Here is an 18,178-nt window from a genome sequence, read left to right on the forward strand (position 1 = left end):
AGAGGGAATCAAAGGATATGCAGCTAAATATGAAGAAAAGGTCTTATTTAGGTGCCTTAAACACTTAAGAACAATACTGTTATTTTTCTATTTTGTAATGTTTGTGATATTTGTGAGTTTTTTTTTTTTAAAAAGGTAGCAATATGTTGGGATTTCTTTTCTTATTCTAGATACATATTTGCTTTTGTTCCTATTTTTATATTTGTAATTTTGTATCCTTTTCCCCCCCCATTTTTGGAGGTATAATTGACATATAACATTATATTAGTTTCAGGGGCACAAGTAATGATTCCATGCTTGCATACAGTGTGGAATGATCACCACAAGAGTTTAAGTAACATCCGTCACCACACACAGTTACAAATTGTGTTTTCTTGCCATGAGGACTTTTTCAGATCTACTCTCTTAGGAGCTTTCAGATATGCAACACAGTCATATTAGCTGTAGTCACCATGCTCTACATTATATTCCTCTGACTTATTTATCTTATAACTGGTAGTTTATACTCTTTGACCCCATAAAGACAGCCACAAATTTCTAAATCCCAGGCCCCCACAGAACCTGAATCTGCTGCTGGCTGTTCTGAGAATGCCTTAGGGTTGCCTGGAGAAAGGACTGAGCTTGCACTACTCTCCTTCTCAGCCCTGGGCCCCACTAGCATATGCTGGGGGGCGTGCGGGGTGCAGGATGCTGGCAGAGTTCCCTCCCCTTTACCACGAGTGGTCCCGGACACTTATCCACTATATTTGGGATAAGCAATGGTTGCTTTATTCTCTATAATTCAACTTCATTTTTAACCTGAAGTTTCTCTTCCTCCCAGCCGATAGGAAATTAAACTCATTCCTGGGGTTCTCCCCACTGAGGATTGGGCCATGGTTTTGGGGACGCTCTGAACACTGTGAATTTTGACATGATTTCAATATGATGATGGTGTCAAAGTACAGGGAAATGGGGGTTCTGGTCGGCTATGACTACACTTGCGTGCATCTGTGTGGCTTCTTGGCATCCCCACCATACTTGGGTGGGTCGGGCACTTTTTCAGGAGGCTTCCTGCATTTTCCATGTGCCTAGACAAAATCCAGGGGCCATTCCAGGATGTGGGACCTGCTTCGCTCTTCACTCAGGACCCACAGAACCATTCTCTCTCATCCCTGCCACCCCCACCCCGCTCCCACATTTTTTTTTAAAGATTTTATTTATTTATGTGAGAGTGAGCACGAGCAGGGGGGAGGGGCAGACGGAGAGGGAGAAACAGACTCCCCGCTAAGCAGGGAGCCCGACATGGGGCTCCATCCCAGGACCCCGGGATCATGACCCTGGGATCATGACCGGAGCCAAAGGCTGATGTTTAACCGACTGAGCCGCCCAGGTGTCCCCCCCCTACTCCCACATTTTTGCTGAATTTCCCTTTTCAGTTTTGCCCCCAGGCTTCTTGCCCAGACTATTAGCATGTACCTGGGATTCCGCTCTGATTCTGGGGATTGGGCTTTGGGGAAGAATTTCAGGAAGCCAGGCAGGCCAGTCCTGCTCTCTCCTGTTACATCCCTCCCGAGGTCACAAGCAATAAGCCTTGTAAATGTGAGTGGGAACAGAGGGAAAAGGGGGCACCCGAAAAACTTAGAAATAAATACTTCAAAATATGGTCTAACACATCTATTTATGCTGAATTATTTATTCTGAGTATGGCTGTCAGGCCTTGTCCTATGAAAGCCTTACTTACCATTTTGCATAACCTGCACGACGGACCTTGAGTCATGCCTTCTACCTGCTCCGCTGGTGCTGAAGCTGCGTCCCAGAGAGACTCACTAACCTGAGCAGGATGACGCAAGCCGGCTGTGATGTGAGCCCAGGCGAAGCGATCCTCACGTGCGCTGCGTCCTGAGGGCAGGCGCGCGGGGCGTCGCTGCGGAATCCAGGGCACATCTGTCAGGGAGAGACACAGCTGGGCCTGTGGACGCAGCAGCTCGGCCAGTTAATACCTGTGCGACCCGGGGTGTGTTCCACCTAAATGATCTGGCCCTCAGTTCCCATACCAGTGTGGAGCTAAATTCTCTGCACCCCAGTTTCCTCACAAGAAAATGAATGATGCCCAGCTGGATGGCTTCAAATGCTCTATCTAGTCCAGACGTTCTGGGGCTCCAAACTGTCTTCTAAATTCCAGCCACCAGAGTGGCTTCTCTCAAAGTGACCCCACAGGCCCCCCCAACACACACACACACCATCCGAATGGTCCGGCAGAGCAGGTTTAAAAAGCACGTTCAGGTGCTCAACACTGAGCACCCACACTACACGAGGGGCTGTGCGAGATGAGGAGGGGACAGAGGTCAGAAGGACAGACACGGATTTAGGTTTCTCAGGAGTTCTTTCGGGGAGATTTCCACCCTGGCTTCATCATTTCTACCACGTTACCCAAGGCAAGTCACTTAAGCTCTCTGAGCTTCAGTTTATCTTTACTTGGGTGACAATAATTATACCTCTCACAGAACTGCTGGAGAGTTCCAGAATTTTATGTATGTGAAGTCCTCAACAAACTGCCTGGCACAGAGTGAGAATTTAAAACTTTCTGGCTATTGCTTCATCATCATTGTCATCATCATCACTCCAGAGCAATGCCTCGTCATGGAAGATGCTCAGAGATGTGTTTTCATTCATTGCATAAATAAACAAATTATCGGGCGCCTGGGTGGCTCAGTTGGTTAAGCGACTGCCTTCGGCTCAGGTCATGATCCTGGAGTCCCGGGATCGAGTCCCGCATCAGGCTCCCTGCTCAGCGGGGAGCCTGCTTCTCCCTCTGACCCTCCCCCCTCTCATGTGCTCTCTCTCTCTCTCTCTCACTCTCTCAAATAAATGAATAAATAAAATCTTAAAAAAAATTAAAAAAAATAAACAAATTATCTCCCATGGCAAGAAGGAGGAGGAGGAGGAAGAGGAAGGGGAAAGGGAAGGGGAAGGAGAAGGGGAAGAAGAAGGAGGAGGAGGAGGAGGAGGAGGAGAAGAAGAAGAAGAAGAAGAAGTAGAAGAAGAGGAGGAAGAAGAAGAGGAAGAAGAAGAAGAAGAAGAGGAGGAAAAAGAAGAGGGAGGAGGTCATCCGTGCTGGGACCTTGTTGGTGTTGCTTACTTTCTTGCCTGTTTTCTGTCTCAGGGCATTAGAGAACCCACCTCACGGAGTCATTAGGAGAATTTCAGAAGATGAGGCCAAGTTGGCCACTGGTATTTCTTATCACTGAAGGGAGGGGAGCACATTTGTAGACCGGCATTCCTGTCTGCACCCCATCAGCTCACAGGGTGCCATGGAGAGACTACGGGGCAGCCTCCTTCAGTTTGCTCCATCCAGAAAATGGCATCGCCGCCTGCCCAGCCTTCAAGAACAAGTTGCAGGAGTCATCCTGACATTCTTCCTTTCTCATTCCTCTACAACCAGACCTTCAGCAAGTGCTGTCCGTTCTAGGTCCAAAAGATACCTTGGGTATGCCCCCAGCTCTCCACCCTCATTGTCTTCACCATTATCTCCTGCCCAGATGACTCTAGCTTGAAACTGGAAGCCCCAGTTGTACCTAGAATTCATTCTCTATGCAGAGCCAGAGTTCTCTTTTTAAAACATAAATCTGATCATGTCTCTCCCCCAGCTCAAAACCGCTCAATGTCTCCCATTGTTCTTAGGATAAAATTTAACTTACACGTGCCAGGAAGCCCGGTATGGTCTGGCCTGCCCAGTCCCACAGAATGGTCTAAGCTCTTTGCCATCTGTCAGCATTTTCATCGGCTTCCTCTCTAGGGGATGCTCTTCCTCAGGTCTTCATATGGCTCCCTCCTCTTCATCTTTACGTCTCAGCTCAAATGTTACTTCTTCATTCAGAGCATTCCTGGTCCCCCTTGTCTGAAGTGCCCTTTTCCAGGTTGCTTTTCTTCAATATCTTGCTAATTTCCTCAGTGTGTTCCCACAACTTGTGACCTTCTTCATTTGTTCATTACTTATATAATGTGTATCTCCAGCTCTTTCATGCAGTTCAGAGACTTTGCTGTCGTGTTCATCACTGTATCTCTCAGTGCTTAGCAAAGTGACCGGTACACAGTAAATATTCAATAAATGCTTCTTGAATGAGTGACTGTATGATTAAGGAACATGTAAGTAAATGAATGATGAAATAAATGGTGTTCACGCATGCTAACCTCCCATTGTCCTAGACTCAGTCCTGGACAGAAATCTGCTCTGCTCGGTTAAATGGTATATGTTGGGGGTAGGGTGGTCCAGTGGGAGACTCAACCCATGAGATGGGGCACTCAGAAGGAATCCAAGGACACAACCTGAAAGTGCCAGAGGTTTATCTTATAATACTTCCTAGAGAGTCCACCAAGATCAGACAGGAGGCGTGCATTCTAGACAACATGGGTGCTGGCGATGCTGGAGTAGCAAATTGGTCTCACTCTACAGCCCTACTCAGGGGAATGAGTCTTGAGGGAGAGGAAGAGAGTCACGAGCTCCCTACCAATTAATCCACAAGTTGCAGGAAAGGGCTGCAGGGTCTGGTACCTGCACCTGGAGGAGAGCATGTAGGTGTTTTGAGCCAGCCTGGGTACACCGTGGGAAAAGTGTCAAGGAGTGGCCCAAGACAGCATGGTTGCCCAGAGAAGTGCCCTCTCTGGTAGCTCAAAACTTCAAATGGAAATTCTCTCTATCTCTACCACTTATGTTAAAGGCAGGAGAGATCAAGGGATCTAGCCCAGTACCTGTTGAGCAGGAAACAGCTCTACTGGCTCCATTTTACTATTAAATGAGTGTTAAACATGATTCTTCTTATTACCTAACCAACACTTTCCTCTTTAACAGGAAATGCATTGACAAAACTTTAAATCTACACACATATGGTCAACTAATTTTCAAGGAAAGTACCAGAAATACACAATGCGGAAAGGATAGTCTCTTCAATAAATGGTGTTGGAAAAACTGAATACCCACATGAAAAGGAATGAAATTGGATGCTTATCCACACACAAAAAAATCAATTCAAAATCGATTAAAGACTTAAGTGTAAGACCTGAAACTTTAAAACCCCTAGAAGAAAACACAGGAAAAAAGCTCCTTCATATTGGTCTTGGTAATGATTTTTTGGAAATGACACCAAAAGCCCAGGCAACAAAAGCAAAAATAAACAAGGGGGGCTGCAACAAACTAAAGCGCTTCTGGACAGCAAAGGAAACATAATAAAGGCAACCTATGGAATGGGAGAAAATATTTGCAAACTGTATATCCAATAGGGGTTAATATCCCAAATATATAAGGGACACTTAACAACTCAATAGCAAAAACAAAGCAAAACAAAAACCAAATAACCTGATTAAAAAATGGGCAAAGGATCTGAAAAAACATTTTTCCAAAGAAGACATACATACAAGTGGCCAACAGCTCTATGAAAAGATGCTCAACATCACTCATCATCAGGGAAATGCAAATCAACTATTACCTCATACCTGTTAAGATGTCTATTATCATAAAGACAAGAGATAACAAGTGTTGGAGAGGGTGTGGAGAAAGGGGAACCCTTGTGCACTGTTGGTGGGAATGTAAATTGGTGCAGCTACTATGGAAAACAGTATGGGGGGGTTCTCAAAAATTAAAAATAGAACTACTATATGATCCAGCCATTCACTTCTGAGTATTTATCCTAAGGAAATGAACTTGCTATTTGGAGGAGATTAGCATTATTCACAATAGCCAAGATATGGAAATAATCTAAGTGTCCATCAACAACTGAATGGTAAAGAAAAAATATATTTATGTAATATAGATATCATATAAATGTATTATATGATAAATAATATACTTACATATATTTATGTATCATTTAAATATATATTGGAATATTATTCAGCCATAAAAAAGAAGAAAATCCTGCCATTTGCAACAATGAATGAAACTGGAGGGCATTATGCTCAGTGAAGCAAGCCAGACAAAGTCAAATACTTTGTGATTTCACATGTGGAATCTAAGCAAACAAACAAAAAGGCTGAACTCATAGAAACAGAGAATGGAATGGTGGCTGATGGGGGCTGGGGGTTAGAGAAAGTGGGAGATGTAGGTCAGAGGGTACAAACTATCAAAGATGAACAGGTTCTGAGGATCTAATGTACAGCATGGTGACTAGAGTTAATAATACTGTTTTATACACTTGAAAATAGCTAAAGGAGTAGATTTTAAGCATTTTCACCAAAAGAAAGGTAACTATGTGACATGATGGATGTGTTAATTAACTTGATTGTGGTGAACATTGCCCAGGATGCCTGGGTGGCTCAGGTGGTTAAGTGTCTGACTCTTGATTTTGGCTCAGGTCTTGATCTTGGAGTCGTGAGATCAAGCCCCGTGTCAGGCTCCGTGCTGGGCATGGAGTCTGTTTTAAGATTCTCTCTCCTTCTCCCTCTGCCCCTTTCCCTCCTGTTTGTGCTCTCTCTCTCTCTCAAAAAAATATTTTTCCCTATATATGTATATCAAACCATCACATTGTACACTTTAAATATATTACAATTTTGTCAATTTTTAATAACCCAGTAAAGCAGGGGGGGCTTAAACCCTCATGCTTCTGTGATAGTTTAAATAGTTAATGAAACAATGAACATTCAGCAAGAAACCACTAAATGTCAGCAGTTTATTTTGATTAAAACCCTCAAGGAGCCTCTCTCAGATCTGTACCTCCTTAACATTGGCAAAATAATACAGTGTTCCTAACCCTTAATAAATAACTTACGCAAACTGCTGAGCCCAAGGGCATTCTAACCACCTAGTCTTTCCCTGGGAACAGGAGGCTGTCAGGAAATTCTAACCAACCAGGTCACAGCCATTTACATACACACAGAGTTGGCAGGAAACTTAGCACTTCCTGGATTTCTCCTTATTTTCCTTATGAAAATTTAGGCATTTTCTCATTCCTGTTTTTCTGGCTGCCCTTCATATTCTAGGATACTTCAACCATAATTGATATTGGTTAAATGACCACACCCAAATTTCTTTTAGTTCTTCAGGTTATATGTTGGCAAATACAATTAAGTTACAAATCATATGAATTGTTAAAGACATATCGGCAAAAAATACTCTTGAGGCATTCTGAAGAATGCCCTACAAACAAAATGTAGTGGTTTGAATAGTGTCCTCCCTCAAATTTACATCCACCTGGAATCTTAGAAGGTAACCTCATTTGGAAATAGTCTTAGCAGGTGTAATTAGTTAAGGTGAGGTCATAGCAGATCAGGTTGATTGCTCAATCCAATGATTGGTGTCCTTCTAAGAAGAGAAGAGGACACAAGAGGCACACAGAGGAGAGAAGGTCATGTGATGATGGAGTGAAAGACTGGAGTGAATGGGGCTATAAGCCAAGGAACCCCAAGGATTGCTGGAGCCATCAGAAGCTAGAAGAAGAGGAAGGATTCTTCCCTAGAGCTTTCAAAGGGAGCATGGCCCTGTGAACAGCTTGATTTTGCACTGCTAGCTTCCAGAACTATGACAGAATAAATCTTTGTTGTTTTAAGCCACCAAGTTTGTGACAATTTGTTCTGAGAGTCCTAGGAAACAAATACATACAATCTTCTGTAAAATAAAAACTATCTTCAACATTGCTCACTCATTCATTTGTGCATTTATTCAACTCTTATTTGTGTGTGCTTTTGTGGGGGAGGGCATCGACCTAGTGCTGGGGAACATGTGGATTACAGATGAGTTTCTATCCTCAATGTTCTAAGCAGACACACAGTAGGGTCAAGGGCTGGCTTCATGGGTGTGTGACCATGGCAGTCCCTTGTGGCCCTGAGCTTAGAAGTGTCCTGTGCTTGGTTTAACGCTCTGCTGTCTTGAAATTCTTAATAATTTTTGAACAAGGGACGCCACATTTTCACTGTGCAGTGAGCCCCACAAATTGTGTAGTCTGTCCTCACTATACACACAGGATAATTACAGAATCATTAACATTATAAAGGGGGTAGAGAGGAGAACCCATAATCCGAGGGGGATGTTTCTTTCACTAAGGCAGGTGAGGTAGGATGAATTCCTTAAAGAAGGAGTTTGTGTGGAGACAAGGTTCATTTGCCAGATGGTGAACAGAGTGAACAAGGTGTGCTTAAGCAGCGAGCCTTGTGGGATTGACCGGACAACTAAGTGGACTTGGGTAATACTAGCAGCTTACAGTACCACTAGGGGGTGCTCAGGGAGAGGTTGACCGATAGATGTGAGTAGGCTCTGGAAAGGCCTGTGGGCAGTAGAGAAGGCCTTGAATTTAGGCCAGAAGGTGATGGGGAACCACGAGGGATACTGACCAACAAGTGACAAGATCAGCTCTCCCAAGATGCTCCCGATTTCAGTTGTGCTGTCCTGTGCTCAGGGATCCAGCCACACAGATTTGACCATCAGTTCTCGCATGATTACACCAAGAAAGGAGTCCGAGAACTGATTCTCCCTTCTGGTGTCTGCTGCCCTTTTTCTCAGTACAAACAAGTTATATGGGCAACAGTATGTGTTCCGAGTCCATCAGGATTTGCTAGCCTGAAATAGAATGGTCCAGGAGGAGTTCTTGGTGGAGCTTCCTGGGCTTGGCCCTTCGGGGGGGTGTCCAGATGAGTCATCTCTAAAGTAAGGGTCATGCAACACAGGAGATTTTCCGCAACATTAGACCTTGTGGTTGGCTAAATAATGGGTCCCCAAAGATGTCTATGTAGTAATTCCCAGAACCTGTGAATATTTACACAGTAACAGGTACTTTGCAGATGTGATTAAATTCAGGATTTTGAGATTGGGGGATTATCCTGGATTATCTGGGTGGGCCCTGTGTAATCACAAGGATCCTTATAAGAGGGAGGCAAGTGGATCAGAGGGAGTAGTGAGAGGTGTGACAACAGAAGGAAGAAGTTGGAGTGATTCAAGGAAGGAGCCATAAACCAAGGCATGTAGGTGGCTTCTAGAAGTTGGAAAAGGCAAAGAAATGGATGCTTTTTGGAGCCTCTAGAAGAAACCCAGCTCTACCATCATCTTTTTTTTTTTTTTTAAGATTTTATTTATTTATTTGACAGAGAGAGACACAGCGAGAGAGGAAACACAAGAAGGGGGAGTGGGAGAGGGAGAAGCAAGCTTCCCATAGAGCAGGGAGCCCGATGGGGGGCTCGATCCCAGGACCCTGGGGTCATGACCTGAGCCGAAGGCAGACGCTTAACGACTGAGCCACGCAGGTGCCCCATCATCTTTTTTTTTAATTTTAAATTTTTATTTTTTTGAGTATGGTTGACACACAAAGTTACATGAGTTTCAGGTGTACAAAGTTTATATGTTAAGCAATGTTCAACTCACGTGAGGCTGCGTGTAGCTGCAAACCTGTCCCATTACATCACTGCTACAATATCATTGGCTGTATTCCTTACGCTCTGCCTTTTGTTCCATAACTGGAGGGCTGTATCTTGATTTTCTTTTCTTTTTTAAAGATTTACTTATCCATCTTAGAGAGAGAGAGACAGAGAGAGAGAGGGAGAGTTCCCGGGAGGAGGGGCAGAGAGAGAAGCCCAAGCAGGCTCCCTGCTAAGCGCGGAATTGGATCTCATGACCCTGAGATCTTGACCTAAGCCGAAATCAAGAGTTGGACGCTCAGCGGACTGAGCCACCCCGGTGTCCGCGGTATCTTGATTTTAGACTAATGATCTCCAGGACTGTAAGAGAACAAATCTGTTGCTTTAAGCTTTTGGTAATGTGTTACAGGGAACTAATACAGATCTTTAGTAAATATTTGAACTCACTCTTTTTAAAGTTTCGTCTTTGTGTATGCTTATTATGTACATAAATATAGTGGTTCAAAGTTCAATACTGTGTGTAAATGTATACAGTTTAAAAATAAGTGAACATACAAAATTGAGGTCTTTTCAATCTTAATGATAAATGTATGCATATTCAAAAATGTGTGCAAATTAAAAAATAAGGGGAACAGAGGTCTAGATATAATATAAATTAATATAATTATTAATGTTCTTAATATAATTATATAAATCAATTATAATTAATATAATTTTATATGTATGTGACTATACATATACTCAATAATCACCAAAAAAGAAAAAGAATACTGTAGTTAGGCAGGTGGCAATATTTCCCACCTATTTGGTGGTTGCCTTAAAATAGCATAGAAAAATAAAAGTTCAAAAAAAGAAACTTGTCTATTCTTGGGTGTTCACTTGGCTATAGACTGCAGGGCATGTGCCGGACCTATAATCCTAGGACACTGTCATTGCCCACCGGTGTAGGTCCCCAAGAAACTATTTCCATTAAAAATCTGCTTTAACTTACATCCAAGGATGTGGTAGTTATTTTGAAATATTGTTGATTGCAAACTCATTTCATCAGAGGTCACTGAATAGGGCCAACTACTAGTTTTTTCTGGGATGTATCCTGGCAAAATCTATTATATTTACATCCAAGTGCCTTTCCTTGTTTGATTTTTAAGGAAAATAATTATGCAAATAGATGCACAGAAAATGTTTCTATAATTTAAAAATAGTTTTTAGGCTTTTGAAAAAAGTAGGCGGTGCTGGTTGTCCAGATCAGAAATGAAAGATAGTACTAACAACAAGAATAAATACATTTATACTGTTTATTATAAGAATGGCACTGTTCTAAGTACTCTGCACCTATTGACTAATTTAACCCTCACAGAAACCCTGTGATTGGTAATAGTAAATTGTATTACCATTATCCCCTTTTCATAGATAAGGAAATGAAGGCTCAAGAAAGTGAAAGGACATACCCAAGATTACACAGCTGGAGTGAGGCACCGCTGGAATCTGCACCCTGTGGCTTTTGCTCTATCCCACTACACTGCATAGCCAATTAACAGAAAAGCAAATGATGGTGCAAGCTCCTATTTGAATTTTGGATTGTATTCCAAAGTCTGTCCAGTGTAGGGATGACCTATTTGTGGCTTCATGCTCAGTAAACACACACATATATTTATATGATAAACAAATATGGATAAACGGGGCTATTGCTTTATATGGTCTCTGCACAGATGGAATAATTATTCATGACTCCTATCCTTCAAACTGGTGTCTTTACAACTGGCTTTGATTCTAAATTTCCTCTGCATGGACTAATAAAATCACTGTCATATAATAGAAATATTGCTCCAATTGACTAGGGATTTGGGCTTATTTTTCATTGTTTTCATCATTAGTTATCTATTGCATTTAGAATGCACGTTGGGGATTCATGGTAGCATCTTCTCTAGAGATTCACTTAAAAGCTGACTGTGGGAAATGAATGAATGAAAAGAAGCGGATAGTTTCTATTAAATTATCTTTACATTGATTTCTCGGATTCAAAGAGAAGGTTCCAATTGTCATAATGGCCCAAGGAAAGAAAGTCAGAAAAATACATAGAGTTGCATGCGAAGTCATCTTTATTTTGGGGTGCCAATTTCAGGGGAAATAAAAATAACTTAGAGTATTCATAGTAGGGGTGAAGTTCGTGATCAAGTTTCTAATATTGAGAGCTTTGCAGAAATGATCATAAACACCAAATCTGATCAATCAGAGTAAACTTTCCAACATGCATATCTAGGTAGCTCATTTTCCTGCTTAGTATCCTTTTATGACTGTCTGCCCATTATCTTCAGAATAGTGAGAATTCCTTGGCATTGTGTCCGAGCTTTTTTTTTGCCATGGCCCCTATGTGTTTCTCCGGGATATGTGGGCCCTCCTGTGAAGCACACTGTGCTCCGGCCGTGGGAAACAATATCACCCTCTTCCCAGCTTCTGAGGGCAGCATATGGCCATGTTCATGCCACCCTCTAAAATGTGGTTGCAGTGACAGCCCTTCCCCTCAGATGTCTACCCTGGCTTGTCTTCCATTTTCCATCTCCATTCCAGCTCAAGCGAAGTTCAGAATTCGCTCCCATATGGGCCCATGATCCAGATTGACCAGAACTCCCCTACAACGCTTACCTCCCTATAAGGATTTATTTGCTGGTCTGTCTTCCCCCCCAGACTGAACCCTGCAGGACCACAATCTCATTCTTTTCCTCTGAGTCCCTTGCCCCAGGCAGATATGGGCCACCTCAACCTGCTCTTGTCAGTTCTTCTCAACTCCTCCCTTTTAGCCCTGAAAGTATGAAAGAATGGATTGTGCATTTAAACATTCATGTCATTGAAGACCAGGGATAACTGCTTTGGTGCATGCCTGATTTAGGACATTTCCAAAGTTAATTTACGTTGACACCTGATTGTTATGATCACACTTACGTGCCTGGCTCCTGCATAAAACTCCACTGGAATTATTTTATGTTTGTTATATATGCTTCACAAAAATTTCAGTGTAAGAATTCTAAAACTATGTCCTAATAATTTTTATTAATTTTAATAATTTTTAAATGCATTAGGGGAGCTTGCTATTTTTTAAAGAAAAGAAACAATAACACAAGACTATCTTTTGTGTAAGAACAGACTATTGTGTGTTGGATTTGTTTTAGCAAGGGATCTGTCGTAGTTAAAAATCAGAACTAAGGCTAATGTCTGTAAATAAGATACTCTCAGAAAGAAAATATTAGAATTTTTTTGCATTGATATTGACAATTAAAACCATGTATTTGTTTAAACAGGAGTACCATCCATTTATTACATTTAGTGTTGCCTCTTAGAAAGGGAACTGCTTGAACTGCACTTAAGAGAATTGAATAGATCTTATATTTCTGGGGAGCAGAAGGAGAGGGACAAGCAGACTCTGGGCTGAGTATGAAACTGGAGACAGGGCTCAATCTCATGACCTTGAGATCATGACCTGAGCCAAAAGCAAGAGTCAGGCGCTTAACCGATTGAACCACCCAGGTGCCCCGTTATTTGTAAGTTTCTATATGCTACTGGTAATTTGTTACTTGAATTGCTACCCCTCCACCCCAGTTATCATGAAATTTTCTATTTACACATGCCAAAGAAGAGTTTCTTCAGGATGATCCTTGGATTACTAGCATGAGAATCACTTGAAGCTCATCTTAAAGATGCAGGCTCTTGGGCCCTACCCCAAGCTGTGGAATCAGAAACTGTAGTAAGGAGGGCACTGCTCCCCCATACTAGTTCAACTAGATAGCTTTTATTTTTCTCATAGCAAGAAATCTTGAGGTAGGTAGAGTAGGGTGGTATGGCAGCTTCACGATGCCTTCAGAGACCAGGGATCCTTCTGGCTTTCTTGTTTTTCTTCATTCTCACCCTCTTAAAATGTCGGCTCCATCCGTGAGCACTGAGTCCCATTGTAGGAAGAAGAAAGGGAGAAAGTCAAAAGGCCACAGCACTGAGTCTGCCACCTTTAATATGCTTCCTTAGATGCTCCACCCACTGGATTTCTCACTTATTTCTCATAAACTGTTTCTTTCTTCCTGAGTTTCTTCAATCGCATTTGATGGCTTAAACAAAATTTATAGGCCATCTGATACATAGTGCTCAGTGTATGTGGAGGAAATACTTAAGACAGCTATATTAAAAAGAGGGGAAGGCATAGGGACCTAAATGGAATATGAATTAAAAATAATTTCTAATTGCATCAGAAACAAAATACTTAGGGATCAATCTAATGGAAAATGTATAAGAACTGTACACTGAAAACTACAAGACATTGCTGAGAGAAATTAAAGACCTAAATGCATTGGGAGATATTCATGAATTAGAAGGTGCTTCCTTCTCCTAATATTGGAGGGGGAGACGAACCATGAGGGACTATGGACTCTGAGAAACAAAGTGAGGGTTTTAAAAGGGAGGGGGGTGGGGGGATGGGCTAGCCCGGTGATGGGTATTAAGGAGGAGCACTGGGTATTATATGAAAACAATGAATCATGGATCACTACATCAAAAACTAATGATGTACTGTATGGTGATTAACATAACATAAAAAAAAAAAAAAGGTGCAATATTGCTAAGATGCCAGTTCTTCCCAATTTTTTCTTTAGGTTCTATGCAATCCCAGCCAAAATCCAAGTGGGCTCTTTGGTAGAAATTGACAGATTGGTCCTAAAATTTATATGTAAATGCAGAGTACTTAGAATAGCCAAAGCAATATTGGACATGGTTGGACACTTACTATAACACTACAGAATAAAGACAGTTTGAAATTGGTATAAGGATGGAAAAAAGGACTATGAGACTGAATTAAGAGTCCAGAAATATACAGGCACATATAAAGCTAAGTGATTTTTTGATAAAGGCACCAAGGCTGTTCAGTGGGCAGAGAAAAGACTTTTCAATAAGTAATGCTTCAACAACTGGACATTCATATGGGAAAAAAGTGAACCCCGATCTCTACCTCATGTAATACAGAAAAAATTACTTAAAATGGATCACCAACCTAAACATAAAAGCTAAAGTTTTGAAGTTTCTAGAAGAAAGCATAGCATATTATCTTTGTAACTTGGCAAAGACAAAGATTTCTTGGAACACAAAAAGCACTAATCATAGAAGAAGAAAACCTGTTGGCTAACTGAACATAATAATAAAAAAATAATAATTTTTAAAAGACAAAAAGAAGAAACCTGGTAAATTAGACATCATGAAAATAAAAATTTTCTGCTTATCAAAAAATCGATGGGGAGAAAATATTCACAGTGCCACATAAAGTTCTCTAGCAAGTCAAAAACAAAAGGCAAAATACCCTACCACCCAAAAAATTAGCACACACATAAATAGACATATCACACACAAACAAAGATGTATAATGGTCAATAAACACATATAAAAGTGCTCAATATAACTTTAATCATGCAAGGGCAAATTGAAATCATAATGAGACACCAATACACACCTACTAGAATGGCTAAAATGAAAAATACTGACAACACCAAATGTTGGCAAGGATATGGAACAATTAAAATCCTCATATGTTGCTGGTGCAAATGTAAAATGGTATAATCTCTCTGGAAAACTATCAGTTTCTTATAAGTAATAGTTTATTATAAATAAATAATCTTCTTATAAATAATCAGTTTCTTATAAATAATCAGTTTCTTGTAGATAAACAGGTATCTATCCTATGCCCAACATAGTCACTTTTATGTGTTTATTCAAGAGAAATAAAATCATATGTCCACAAAAACCTAGTACAAGATTGTTCATAGCCGTTTTATTTATAATTTCCAAAATCTGGAAACCCTCCAAATGTCCATCAACAGGAGAATGGAAAAACAAACTGTGGTATATTTATACAATGACATACTGCTCAAAAACAAAAAGAACAAACTACTGACACATACAGAAACATGGACAAATACTGAAGAACAGTATGCTGAGTGAAAAAGCCAGGCAAGGTAATAGTATCCATTCCTGATTCTGCTTATATGAGGTTCTAGAACAGGCAGACCTGATTTATGCCGATAGAAGTCGGAACACCAATTGCCTGGCATGGGGCAGAATTTGATTAGGAGCGGGTGTGAGGAAACTACCTGGGGTGATTGAAATGTTCTGTAGTTTACAGGAGCATGGGTAAGTTGGGTGGCATGCCTTCACGAAATCTCACTGAACTTATACTGAGGTACAGTGCATTTTACCATATGTAAATCATTCCTGAAAAACACCTTGAATCCTGACTACTCTGCCTTTAAAACAAAAATATAGGGATGTCCTAATGAGCTGCCTTTTCTGTCAATAGAGATGTGTTATGGAAATCTGTGATTCAGTCACTGTGACCATTGTCAAGGAAAAGCTTGCAGCCATTCTAAACAATGTTGAGGAATGGTTAAAAATGGTTAAAGTGATGGATTTGCCATCACATGAATCTTAGATGTGGGAAACATGTTGTCTACGACTGTGGAAGGCTATATTGTGAAGCTAGCATCTGAGGCACAAGGCATCTTACAGACCTTGGGGAAGAAATCAAGAGTCACATAGTTAAAGATAATGATTAATAAGGCTTTCTTTAATGGGTCATCTCTCCACTCATGCACGAAGCATGTGAAATTGCTCTGTGCATCCATTGGCATCCAATCTCTCAGTGCTTTCTGTGCTGTGGCTGGGATGTGCCTTTGATGCTCAGGAATATTTGGCTGACACCCATCATCCTTTAGGCTCAGGCAGCTGCTGTCCAAGGTCTGGGCCACCCCGCTGTGTGCCCCGGTTATCTTTAGTGTTTACGTTAAATCCCCAGATGCCAAATTTCTCATTCTGATGCTGGGTACTTGTCAAACCATCAGATGTTTACTGACTGTAGAATGGAACTACTTCTTTCTTCATTGTGTAAACCCAGGATTAGTTTTCCTCCCCTGGCCAATGTCTCCTCTATGATGCTCCTCTATTCACACCTTGGATTTTCAATACCCAAACCTCTATTCCCAGATATAATGCCCTGCTTATCAGGCCCCACCTTATCTACACTAGCCTTATTTCTCACTACTTTCCAACATGGCAGCATGGAGTAGTGGAGAAATTTTAAGTCCAGGAGTCAAGAGAGCTGAGTATAGCCCTGAACTTCCTATGTAATGGGCATATCACCTCCCCTGTCACATGAGGAATTTGTATTCAAAGGGCTCCCTTCCTGCTTTCACTCCCTGAGTTTTAATCAGACAAATATCACTATATTCCCCAATATTTATCTAAACATTCCCTTGACTGCATCTTTGTTTCATAAAAATATTACCCATATTTTCTGGTACAGCCAAAGTGGTCTTGGCTCTCTGGCTTTCCCACTGTTATTCGATGCTTTATCTAAACATGTATGGCAGTGAACAGTACCACACATTGATCACTAACTCTATTTTTATTCTCATGGTGTCTACCGTCAACATGATAAACAAACAAAATGTTTACTGAGTCCCTACTATGTACACTGACATCATTACTGTGGGATCCATAAAATAGTCCTTACTTTTAGTCAACTTATAGTTCTTTGTGTTTACCCCAACTTCTCCATGCTCCATCAAGGGTATGAGCTCCTTGAGGGAGTGACTGTGCCTTTTACAGGTATTTTTTGTATCCCTTGGGTAAAAATACAGCCTTACTATTTTTCAGGCTTCTCTCATTCCTTCGAGTCCATTCCATCTCCCCTTTCTTCTTTCCACTTTCTCACAAGATTACCCTGTGGGAATTCTTATTCCTTCCAGTCCTTCCCTCACCAGCCACCTGTCCTGCTCACACTCCTGTGCACTTTGACCCCTGCTCACTTGGGCAGCTGGCTGGTGAACTTTGTGGGGCCATTACCTGTTACCAATGGCTTCTGATTGGGGGAGGACCCCAAGATAATAATGCCTACATTATTTCCCCCACCAAGTGGTTATGGGGGCAAGTGAGACCATGTCTCTTGGGCTATTAACTTGTTTCAGTCACAGAGCCCTTTGAGAATGATCCTGTCTAAAAAAAAAGTGTACAGATAGTCTAGACTTGGCCTATCATTCAGAAGAGTCACTCCTGAACTTCAGGACTCCTTCCACAGACCCACTAGACATCCCACAGACCCCAGGTTATAAATGCCTATTGCACATGAAAATGCATTATAAATGAGAAAGACTAACTTTGGCAGAGGCTGTTATTAGTATTATTTCCTGGGAGCTAGATCAGTGCAAACTAAAGTCTCTTAGTCCCCTTTTCCTGCCATCAGAGTACTACTCATAAGAATGCCCTATGCCGGGGCGCCTGGGTGGCTCAGATGGTTAAGCGTCTGCCTTCGGCTCAGGTCATGATCCCAGGGTTCTGGGATCGAGTCCCGCATCGGGCTCCCTGCTAGGCAGGGAGCCTGCTTCTCCCTCTGCCTCTGCCTCTCTCTCTCTCTCTGACTTTCATGAATAAATAAATAAAACATTTAAAAAAAAAAAAAAAAGAATGCCCTATGCCTTCTGTCTCTCTCCTAAGCCCCAATCCAGCCTCAGCATCTTGCTTGGGGAATTAGACAGTGGCTGTGAATCAGAGTTTTGCTTTAGAGGGAAACCTGGCTTAGTGACAATCCCTGGTTACTTTATTTATTATGGGGTCAATTGGAGTTTATGGGCCAGCTTGGAAACTTCACATACATGTAACATGATAGCTACTTATAAGTATACATTGTAATATGTTATGACTATTAATATATTTCTATTACATTACTATTTACATAGTTATTTCTAAATAAACACATACATATTTCTATAGAAAACTATGTTAAGAAAAGGGAAACCTTTGTAATATAACCTGTTTGTCATCTGGGGGTTTCTTATCCTGC

At 41.4% G+C, this 18,178-nt stretch overlaps 1 protein-coding gene across 1 annotated transcript in view; it reads right to left on the reverse strand.

Moving 5' to 3' along the window:
* TYW2 (tRNA wybutosine-synthesizing protein 2) overlaps window positions 1-18,178 on the reverse strand; it is a 61,596-nt gene that overhangs the window by 15,702 nt on the left and 27,716 nt on the right. The window contains exon 4 of the mRNA XM_036116666.2: window positions 1,721-1,948. The gene's annotated coding sequence lies outside the window, so the exon portion shown is untranslated. The remainder of the gene's footprint in view (window positions 1-1,720; window positions 1,949-18,178) is intronic.

This window comes from Halichoerus grypus, chromosome 5 (genome assembly GCF_964656455.1).
Source record: "Halichoerus grypus chromosome 5, mHalGry1.hap1.1, whole genome shotgun sequence".
NCBI classification, from domain to species: domain Eukaryota; kingdom Metazoa; phylum Chordata; class Mammalia; order Carnivora; family Phocidae; genus Halichoerus; species Halichoerus grypus.